Here is an 11,997-nt window from a genome sequence, read left to right on the forward strand (position 1 = left end):
CATAGCCATAAGTGAATGTGTTTATCTGATGAAGCAGCTTAATTGACATCTAAGAAGGAAGTTTCAGTGAAATGCATTAAAAAATAAATATTTTGGTGCAAGTCAAAAATTCCCTAAAATTAGATATTTTAAAAAACAAACAATAAATCCCTATTTCTTACCACCAATATCAAGGAAACTATTAAAGATGGCCAAAATGGATGCCTTTATGTTATTCAGCAGCCTAATTTATCTTTAGTAGAGACGTTTTGTTTAAATCTGATGATAGATACAAATTTGAGGAGCGGTCAAAAAATACTCAACTTTTGAATTTTTTTCCGTCGGTCAAATTAGCTTTGGTAGCATTTTTGTGGCCTAATAAATCTTTATTAAACAGTCCCACACCCCTACAAAAAATTGAGTTTGTTAAGATCACATAGTTAACTGGAAAAAATAGTTTTTGGGTCATGGTTTCAACATATATATTTTAATATGGAATCCCAAAAATGCCATGTCTGCTGTTAGGGTCAATATTGAAATTTGTTTTATTTTTCAAAATAACATTTTTTTAAAGAAACTTAATTTTAAAAGTAAGCTATTTATACCGTGCATTTTCATGTTTTGCAATATTATTTACATATTTTTAAAGAATGTCATTACTAATAAGTATCAAATTAATTTCTTTTTTAAGTAATCAGCTTTCAAAAACCCCATATTTTTATACTCAAAGGTGGGTTTGTGGCAAGGTACATCTACGCCCCAAAATTTCAAAAACCTTTAGACATAATGGGCTGAAACTTTTCCTGCTCTTTTCTGTTAATACACTTAAAAGAAAAATGCATTTAGAGTACTAAAAATCTAAAGAAAGAAAAGTACAATAAAATTCTGAGCAATAAAACGTTCAGCAAATACATCTTTGCCTCCATCATAATCGCCCTTTGGCCATTTCCTGAATCAGAAGCTACAATCGTAAGCCAACTTCAGCTTCGATCCAGACGGTCAGTTAGGATCGCCGCCACAGCTAGAGGACTAGACTGACGTTTCCTTCTGTGCAGTCCTGTTCTATTTAGGATCCTGCTCAGAGTGCGCATGCTATTAATGGTTTAATCCACAGTGCAAAGCAGCATCTGTATCTCTGCATGTTTTAGACCAAACATGAAGGGAAACTTGACCAAGGGAAACTAGAACAGTTAGCCACTGTACTAGTCTAGCATTAAACCGCCACTTCCTGGACATACAATTATCACGTTTAATTGTACGTGATACAATTAAACGTATCACGTTTAATTGTATCGTATGTATTTAATTGAAACGTATCACGTTTAATTGTACGTGATTAAACGTGATAAGTTTAATACGTCTTATTAAACGTATCACGTACGTCTAATACGACGTAATAATACGTCTTATTAGACGTACTTGTTAAGTACGCCTAATAAGACGTAATAGACGTACTTATTACGTCTAAGACGTGATAAGTACGATAAGTACGTCTTAGACGTAAGACGTACTTATCTTACATCTAAGTATCACGCTATAACGTGATAGCACTCAAATTATTTATAATGCGCTTCAATACAAATCAAACCAAAATTAATACTGTTCCATCTGAGGACAGTCGGGAATAAAACCCACTTACGTTTTTCAGTTGAATGTGTTTGGCTCATTTGTCTACACTGGGCCACACATATATACTAGCATGAACACCAACACAGGCTTAAAGATAAAAAAGTGTATAACACCCCCAGCCCCAAATGAAGGATTGTGGCTTTACTGATGAACAGTGAGGTTTATTGGAAGTAAACCCTGAAGTAAACACACACACACAAAAAGCACAGTGTAAGCTACAAAAACACACTCTTACAACCAGAATGTTTCAACTAAAAATAATGTTCACCTCTAAAAATATCAACTCTAATTCAAAACTATGCCCTAGTGTTTATATACAACAAATTCACAATTTCAATCAATTAAAAAATTAGAACCATCCTTATTTACAAAAGAAACATACCTTGTGCTTCTATTAAGGGGGCCGTTAATAACAAGACACATTTTAACACGTTGTTGTAACTTGTCTTCTGTTCCTTTCTGTCGTTAAGCTGCCATTCTACAACATATATAGAGCAAAATAAAAATAAAATAACATCAAATCAAAAACTGGAAGTCATATGTTATACAAAATAAAATGAGATAAAGGAAAAAAGCACTATAGATGTCTAGATGACAAATGGCCACAGTTTAACCTGAGTTCCTCAAACACGTTTTGATGAGGAAAACAGTGTTGAGCAGATTTAATGGGAAACCAGGTGATTGTGTTTTGCACATTGTTAAGCCTATTTAAATTACAGCCACATTGGCTGAAGCTGGTCTAAATTGTTAGGAAAAGTTTCATTTGTCTTAATATGAATGAATTTATTTGGAAATGTTTTGATGGTTTGAAACATCTCCTTTACTAGAAGGTGTGAATCACTTCAGAGCTTTTCCTGGTTGCCATAGCAATAGCAACTAATGTTACACTTCTGACTGATGATGTCACTAGGATCACTATTGTGTCATAGATCGTATGACATCAGCTCTGAAACCTCTTGAATAGTTTACTTGTGTTCTAAAGTCAAACCTGCAGAAGCCAGCGAATTTATAGTGAGTTGTAAACTTTTCATCGTGAGACAGAAACGAAATATGGATTCCAGTCGATTACTGAAGAGGATTATTCCTGTGTTTAGGACAAAGAAGACCGGACCAAGTAAAGATTTGAACCGACTACAAGAACAGGATGTACCTTTAGATACCTTCCTGTCAAATGCACCTAAATTTACTCAAGATGTGGAAGTAATTGCTCAGGATTCAGAACTTCGACATGCACAGGAGGAGGAGCAGAGATATCAAGCTATCATTCGAAAATCACAGAAGAAGAGACCGAGCACAAGAAAACGAACTGCTTACGAAAGGGAGATGGTTAGTGAAGGCAATGATTCGGAATATGTGCATCAAGAGAGGGAGAAAAAAGTTCCTGGAAAGGATCAATTTGAACACAGGCGTAAGACGATGGCCTATGTAAATCTGGAGGAGATAAAGAGAAGAGAAGCTGCCAAAGACGCCTTAGAGGAGGAAAAGTATCATAAAGAAATGGCCAAGAGGGAGTTTGCCCAAAAATTACTTGACAAACAGGAGAAGGAAAAGAAAATTGAAATGCAAAAGTCTTTGACTGCAGCATGGGATAATCAAGTTGAATATAAACAGCAGAAGATGGGAATGGATAAGGTTAGAAAGCAAGGATATTATTCCCTGACCAAATCAGAAAGGTTACATCGAATGGAGGATTGTAAGAAGAATGTTTATGATAATCTGGACAATATAAAGAAAAAAGAAGCTGCCAGCTACATTGTCTTAGAGGAAAAGCGATGCAAAGAGAGGGCTAAGCAGCAGCTAGGCCAACAGATACGAGAGGAACAGGAGAGGAAAAATAAAGCTGATTTGAAAAAGTCTCTGGCTGACACATGGGATGCTCAGATTCAAGAAAAACAACAGAAGAAGAAGGAAAAGGCTGAAATTGAAAGGCAACAAATGGCTGCCATAATGGAGTCAGACAGACGGCAACAAATTGAGGAAATTGAGATGAGGAGACGGAAGAAAGAGACATACAGGAAATGTATGGAAATGGAAATGTACGGGACTGAAAGGCAAGCGGTGCTTCCTGGATATAGAGCTGAGGAAGTTGGAGCCAGGAGAGAAAAGAAGGAGGCTCAGCAGATCCTGAAGACACAGGACAACATTAGTGAACAAAGAAGAGCTGTTCCATATAAATCGGTCGTTCAAGATCATGAGATTGACTGCAACGTTCCTGTTAAAGACAGAATTCGTGAAATCCGTAAAAAAATAGTGTACGACCAACTGTCATTAAAAAAGAAGGAAGAAGATACTAAAAGGACTTTAATGGAAGATAAGCTAATGAAAGACATTAAACATCGGGAAGCTGCAGAGATAAAGCGTGAAAAACTGGAGAAAGATAAAAAAGCTGCAGCTACCAAGTCTATGACTGATTCATGGGATTCACAGATACAGCGCAAACAGCTGGAGAAAAAGAAACTTTGTGACTTTGAAAGGAAAGACATGCTTTCCTTAATCGAATTGGATAGAGTGTGTGGAGGTGAAAATAATAAAAGAATCCAGCTTGATATAAAACAGCCGATTTATCATGAAGTTTGGACGACTCTGCCAGCAGCAGAACCAGGGAGAAGTAGCTCCAAGTCCTGTGTGGAAACTGCTGATAAACATGATGCAAAACCTAGCAGTGCTAACAGACCTTTATTGAGTCGACAGAAAGTTATCAGTACCAAACCTGTCAAACTTCCCTCTCTGAACTCCGACTCAGCGCACCTCCCTGAGAATTGCCAACACAAAAATGTAAAACTCCCATCCATTCCCAGGCCCAAATGAAGAATTTGTTTCTCAGTTGGCCAAGGAATGTGATGGGATTCCCCTGGAGGATCTGAACCAAGTGGCTGAGGAGAGGGAAGTCTGGGCCTCCATACTTAGGCTGCTGCCCCCACGACCTGGATGGATGGATGGATGGATGGATGGATGGACCGCTGGATGGATGGATGGACGGCTGGATGGATGGATGGCTCTTCAAACCAGTCTTTCCTTTTCTCTTCTGCCTGTCTGTGAAAACAGCAGCTTTCACTTATCGTTTACATAACATCTTTGTAAGATTGTCCGTTAGCTACGTCAGACATATGAGGCCTTAGCTTTGAAGGTAGCATATAGGGTATTAGTAAGTTTAAGTCATTGTAAGTCATTTGAACAAAAGGTTTTCTCTGGGTGCTCCAGTTTCCCTACAAAAATAGATAGATAGATAGATAGATAGATAGATAGATAGATAGATAGATAGATAGATAGATAGATAGATAGATAGATAGATAGATAGATAGATAGATAGATAGATTTTGTCTGTAATTTTCTTTATTAGTAAAATTAAGTAATCCTACTTAATCAAATACAAGTTTTCTCTGGGTGCTCCAGTTTCTCTAAAAACAGAAGTGACAGACAGACATTGTAATTTGCTCTCTTAATAAAATCAACTAATCTTTCTTTAAACTAAAGTTTTCTCCGGTTTTTCTACAAACACAAATGACAGACAGACAGATAGATATTGTCTGTAATTTTGTCTATTAGTTAAATAATTCTACTTTAAACATAAATTCTTTGCAGGTCTCAACAAACAGGATGGATGGATGGAGAGATTTAGAGCAACTTTGCATTAAAAGTGTCATTTTTATGATATTTTTAATATCATAATAATGACATTAAAAGACAGAACAGAACTGTATTGAATTGAATATATATATATACATATATATATATATATATATGTGTGTGTGTGTGTGTGTGTGTAATGATGACATTAAAAGTGTCATTATGATGACACTTTTAATGTCATAATTAAAAGTGAGGCCTTTTAATTATGACAATTAAAATTAAAAGGCCTCACACAACTTATAAGTTATATATATATATATATATACATATATAAGGTCATTACATGACAAAAGGTCATTAAGTTGAGACTTTTCCACAGGAGACAAGTGTTCCTCAGTCAGATCAAATGGCACTTGGACCTGTTGATTGAATTGACTTGAGTTGGTGGTTATGCGAGTTTGGTCCATGTCTACGCAACATATAAGGTTTGGCTGAAATGGAGTACAGTCCAGAACAACATCCTCTTTAAAGACAGGGAAAAACTGGCCTAGTTCCATCCCAGGTTGTAACCTAACAGGTCCATTGGTTGGCTTCAGAAGACAAACAATAGCAAAACCATTTTTAGCTGTGGATAGAGTACCTGCCACAGAAATTCCATCCAAGTCCAACTGGTAAGGCTCAAGGCAGCCATCATAGATATCAGGAATGTCCACAGTTACCGTCGGGGAGCTTCATGACATTTCACAGTTGACTTCACAATGTGGTGGAACCATCATACATTCTGTTAAACAGTTCAAGGGAGCCAACTGGTTTTTCTGATTAGAGGAATATCTGCTCCATATAAATTGCAGATTCCCCAACCAAAATCCAGAACTGCATTATGGAGTTGTAGAAAGTCCATGCCAAGGAGAGTGCCTTCACTGACATTCCTCATCACCTGCACATCATGGTGTAAGGTATGTGAGCCCATCTTAAGAGTCACTTCAATGGTGCCTAACGTGTCTAAACTGTGGCCCGTCACTGCTTTTGATAAGACAAAGTTTTTTTTCAAGCTAGTGCAGGAATAGTCATTCTGTTTTTTTTATTTATAAATTAAATGTGGGAGCCTGAATCCAACATAATGTGTGTGTCAGTCCCCTCTAAGATCCCATCAATATATGAGGTAAGAGGTGTTTCACTTACTGCTGCCATCATAGTGCTAGGTCCTGGAGATAAGACAGAGCTAGTGATTTTTGGCAGATCCACTGTCTTTGCCACCAATCTTTGCTCTTTGGCCCAGTATGTCAAGCCGGTTATTATAAATTTAGGGGTCAAGATGGATGCTGGTCTTAAGCTGGAAGCACACATTAGAGCCGTGGTAAAATCCAGCTTTTTCCACTTAAGGCCAAAGTAAAACCTATTCTTTCCAGACAGCACTTCGAAACAGTGATCCATGCATTTGTGACCACACTGCTGGATTACTGTAATGCACTTTATACATGAGTCAATGATTTATATATTTCCCAGCTTCAGAGGGTACAAAATGCTGCTTCACATCTTTTAACAGGTACACGAAAATTTGACCATATTTCCCCTATTTTAGCTTCCTTACACTGGTTACCAGTACATTTTTTTTTTTTACATTTTATTTTAATTCTTTACCCACATGCAGAACGACCACAGGAGAGACTGAAATCAGTAAAACGATTTTTATTGCAAACAGTGAGATGTGAAATGGGTTCTGGAACGGGCTCACGGCGGTGTCTGGTTCACTGCGGAGCGATACCCTAACCCTTACCCTAACCCTATCCCTTACCCTATGGACCGTGGCCCTAACCTGATTCCTGGGACAGATCTCCCTTGTGTGTATTGTAAGTTCTGCTTTAAGACAAATGTAACAAGATGATCATATTAAACTTTTAACAAAAGGTCTTACTTTCGTCCCAACCACCACCAGGATCCCAAATGTCAGGGAACTTCTCAATTTTCAAATAAAACAGTACCATCATAAACTTAAACTAGCTTATTTTCTCCAAAAATGATAACAACACGAAAACACTTCCTTTTCTACCTCCTTCCCAATGGGAACCACCAATGGAGAAAATACATCCCCTCATTACGGAACTCATGGCACAAGATAAGAGAACTACCAGAAAGACCCCCATAGAGCCGGAAATAAATAATCTTTCACAAAGGCAAGATAATGCTATAAAGGAAATCCAAAATCTTCACTCCATAATTATAACACCAGCAGACAAAGGCTCAACTATAGTTAGTATGGACAAAGTAGATTACGCCTGGGAAGCCATGAGGCAATTGGAAGATGAGAATTATTACAAATCCCTGGACGGTCCCATATGCCCGACACATATGAAAATCGGTCACTTATTAAAACAACTTCACAAAGGAAAATATATTAATCGGAAACAACTCATCTTTCTGATGGTCTCCAATCCACCCAGATCTATAGATATTTTTATCTACTCCCAAAAATACACAAAGGCCCAACAGAATGGGCAAAACCAGCACAAATTCCAAAAGGTAGACCCATAATATCTGACTTCTGAACATCCAGATACAACGATACTACCGGAGAATCAAATTAGCCTACTTTTCATGAATAACAAAGAACCACCCCTCTTTTTACCTCCCTCACAATGGGAACCACCAATAGACAAGGTCCACCCCCAGATCCTGGAACTCATCCAACAGGACAAACGAGCCAGCAGAAAAATACCAATAGAGCCTGAAAAGACCAACCTTACTCCAGGGGAGGAAAGCGCACTTAAAGAAATCCAAAATCTCCATTCTATTATTATTAAACCGGCAGATAAAGGCTCCACTATTGTTATTATGGACAAAATGGATTATGCATTGGAAACCGTGAGGCAACTGCATGATAAGGTATTTTATAAACCACTAAAAGACCCCACTTATCCTGAAACACAGATCCAAATTAATTACCTACTCAAACAACTCCACAAGAAGAGACACATCAACCGGAAGCAATTGCTCTTCCTTACTGGCACAAATCCACCCAGACCCAGATACTTCTACCTAAAATACACAAGGAACCACTAGAATGGACCAAACCCTTCCAAATTCCAAAAGGCAGACCCATCATCTCAGACTGTAACAGTGAACCCCCTCTCAAACAAACACCCTAGCAATATTAAAGACACAAATGATTTCCTACAAAAGATAAACACACACCATCACAGAACAGAGCCTCCTATTCACAATGGATGTAGAAAGTCTATACACAAACACAGACACATCCAAAGGGTTGGAAGCAATCCGAGAATGCCTCCAGGAAAACCCAGATCCCACTCGACCGGATGAAATTATTTTTGAACTTCTAAAAATTAATCTGGAGAGAAATGATTTCTTATTTGATGACAAATGGTTCCTACAAATAAAAGGAACAGCCATGGGGAAAAGGTTTTCACCAGCCTATGCCAATATTCATATGGCAAAATGGGAAAAAGAAGCCTTTCAAAAATGCACCAAACTACCAGAGGCCTATTATAGATATCTTGATATCTGGGGAGTTTGGAATCACGACCAGGAGGATTTAGATCATTTCATACATACATTAAACAACCATCACCCATCTATTAAAATTAAACCTACAATTGACTTGAAACAAGTGGTTTTCCTGGCCACAATTACCTACAAAGGTGATGAGTTCCCTAAAACAGAAAAACTGGACACCAAAATACACTTTGAACCAACGGATTCACAGAAACTTCTCCATAAAGAAAACTTTCACCCCAAACACACATTCAAAGGCATCCTCAGGTCACAACTCATTAGATACAAAAGAATCTGTTCTAATGTTGCAGACAGGGAGGAAGCTACACGGATACTCTTCCAAGCCTTGAGGAAGCGGAAATACCTGAGGTCCCTTCTATATAAAGTTAAGAAAGAAATCTTCGGGCGTGCCGTGGTGGCGTAGGGGTTAGCGCGACCCACATTTGGAGGCCTCAAGTCCTCGACGCGGCTGTCGCGGGTTCGACTCCCGGACCCGGCGACATTTACCGCATGTCTTCCCCCCTCTCCCTCCCCCTTTCCTGTCAGCCTACTTCATGAAAAGGGACACTAGAGCCCACAAAAAGACCCCCTGGAGGGGTTACAAAAAAAAAAAAAAAAAGAAAGAAATCTTCCATGAAAACAACACAAACAAGAACATAGACACAAGCATACATATAATCCCACTGTTAAGGAGGAAAGTTATTAGGTTAGCTTAAATTTTGGAAAAAGCATGGCTCTCCTTTTCCTCCTGTTAGCCGGGTCCCGAGCAGATGTCGTCACAGCTGGCAAGGAGACGGTGAGGCACAATGACGTCACAGATCACAGAGTTTAATTCAGACAAAAGCAATCGACAACAAAGCTGCAGAGATACAGAGATATACATTTTATACAGACAAGGGGAAAACAGACAACACGAAACACAGAAGACAGACAAAGGCGCCCACGTGGAAGAAAAAGATGGAAAAAACTCAAACTCTCGGGTGCGGACTTGGAATTATAAACTAAAAAGGTGTTTCCCTATTTAATATATGCAAAGAAGGCGTTCCGTTCTTTGACCAACTGGAAACTCCCCTCATTTATGGCAAAGGTGTCTGGTTTTTATCTAAGTAAAAGGGCGGACCCCTCCGTGGTCATCTCCGTCTGGTACGGGCAGATCCCTGACGCCAAACGTCCTAAGATGAGATTTCACAGACACCTCCGAAGTCCCCTCTCCCATTGGAATGTAAATTTTATTGCTTTGTGTGTGGGGAAGGCAAAAGGGCCCTGCTTCTCCAGCTGAATTCCCAAATGCTCAACAGAAACTGTTCCAAATTAAAATGTTGGCTATACCTTTACACATGTCGTGGATTAACTGTATTAAACACCAGAAAATAATCATTTACCTTTACACCACCCACAGGCCCATACTCTCATTTCACTATTAAAAACCACAAAGGAATCAGAAACAATTTTAAACAACTTCAAAATTCAGCCAAAATCATAAACCTACCCAAATACACCACAAACCATATATCCGAAGCACGACTAACAGCAAACGCTGGCCCATCTCCCCAAGGATTACCAAAAAACACGAAAACCTGGTTTACGTAATTTGGTGTAAAAAATGCAAAAAACACTAAACACACGCCTCCAAGCACACAGAACGAACATTAAAAACAACAGAAAAACAGAAACTAGTCTAGTTCAACACTTCCAAACGGACTGAATGTTTTGTTTTTAACATAATCTTTGCTGGTCTTGCAGGCCACGGTAACGAACGAGGTAATTAGTCCAACGTTTAGAAACTACAGCGGCTGTAATGCGCCACAGCAAAGGTAAACAAAGGTAAAATAACCCGAACAGGTGATCAACTCAAAACCACTCCCACCTTTTTACTCTCTCTCTTTTTAACAGCACACCTGTTACCGTGGCAACCGCCTGCGCCCCGCAAAACGAGCAAAGATTACGTTAAAAACTTAACATTCAGTCCGTTACGATATCAAGTTTCCAGTCTTGATATTTATTTCGCAATTATTAATCAGCGCGTCCCTGAACACAGCGATGGTTGATTGACTAGCTGTACTTGGTGCTAACGTGGCTAACAGGAGTAACAGTTTAGTCCAAAGCCTTTTCTGCTAAAATAAAATCTTTAGTGTATGTCAGATACAGACACATTGCATATTGATCTGTTTAGCTAACGTAAGACTGTGTAGCAGACAGGCTTCAAGGTGTACAAGTTGTATCAGTTCTGCCATTATGCTGTACTTAGCTAACGGGAAGCTAAGTGTGTTTGTGAGGGCCACACACGTGGCCACGTAGAATGGGCATCAGCCAATGAAAAGCGGCCCCTCTGGTAAGGTCCGTTGTTCTACACCTCAAAATAATTGCTGCTTCTTAATGAACTTAAATCACTGTAGCCTACTGACATAACAAAAACAAGAAAAAAATTATGCAAATGATTATCTAAATATTAAATAAATAAAAAGGGTGGAGGGTGGCATTGGGGAGCTAAAAGGTAATAGTATTTTACCTTTTTTTAAAAATTAAACTTAGTTACATGATGGGTCAGTTACATTATTCTATACAGTATGAAGGCAGATTTTATGTATTCCACTTGTGAGTAAATTCTGCTGAACTGTCCCTCACTGCTAATGAACATTTTTTTATCTTCAAAAACATTCTTACAGTATTAAGCCACTGCGATGTAGTCGGAGGTGTAGGAGTTTTCCAGAGGAGTAAAATACAGCGCCTGGCGAATAGAAAACAGAAAGCCAAGATCTCACCCTGCTGGGGGGACATGTTAAGTGTGGTCACTGTTAGTGGATCACTTTGGATCTGGATTCTAAAAGCCCCTGAGAGTATGGAAAAGAAATTACTCCAAAATTGATGTAAGCTGGCGAAGGCCTGTTGTAAAATATTTAGACTTAGAACCAGATTTAATAGAATTCATAGGAAATACATGAATAATTAGTTCAGACAGATTACAGCAGTGATTTGGGAATATCAGTTAGTTATATTTAGAATTTCTTGATATGCAGTTTTTGAACTAACAGAGTTTTATTCAAAACAAGAAATTGAACTGTGAGAACTGTGTTTGCTTTTAAACTGTAGTCGTCTCAGCAGTTTCTTTCTGTTATTTTTCTGGGGGGGATTTTATTCCTCTGTTGTTTGTTTCTCTGATTGGTCCTCTGCAGTGTCTGTTCGGCTACTACTTTCTATTTTTCTCGTTCTTCTTATTAAATCAGGGCTGTCAAACTCAATTGCACAGGGGGCCAAAATTCAAAACACACTTTAGGTCGTGGGCCAAACAGAATAAACATTTATTGA

The sequence above is a fragment of the Xiphophorus maculatus genome, chromosome 4, assembly GCF_002775205.1.
Source record: "Xiphophorus maculatus strain JP 163 A chromosome 4, X_maculatus-5.0-male, whole genome shotgun sequence".
NCBI classification, from domain to species: Eukaryota; Metazoa; Chordata; class Actinopteri; order Cyprinodontiformes; family Poeciliidae; genus Xiphophorus; species Xiphophorus maculatus.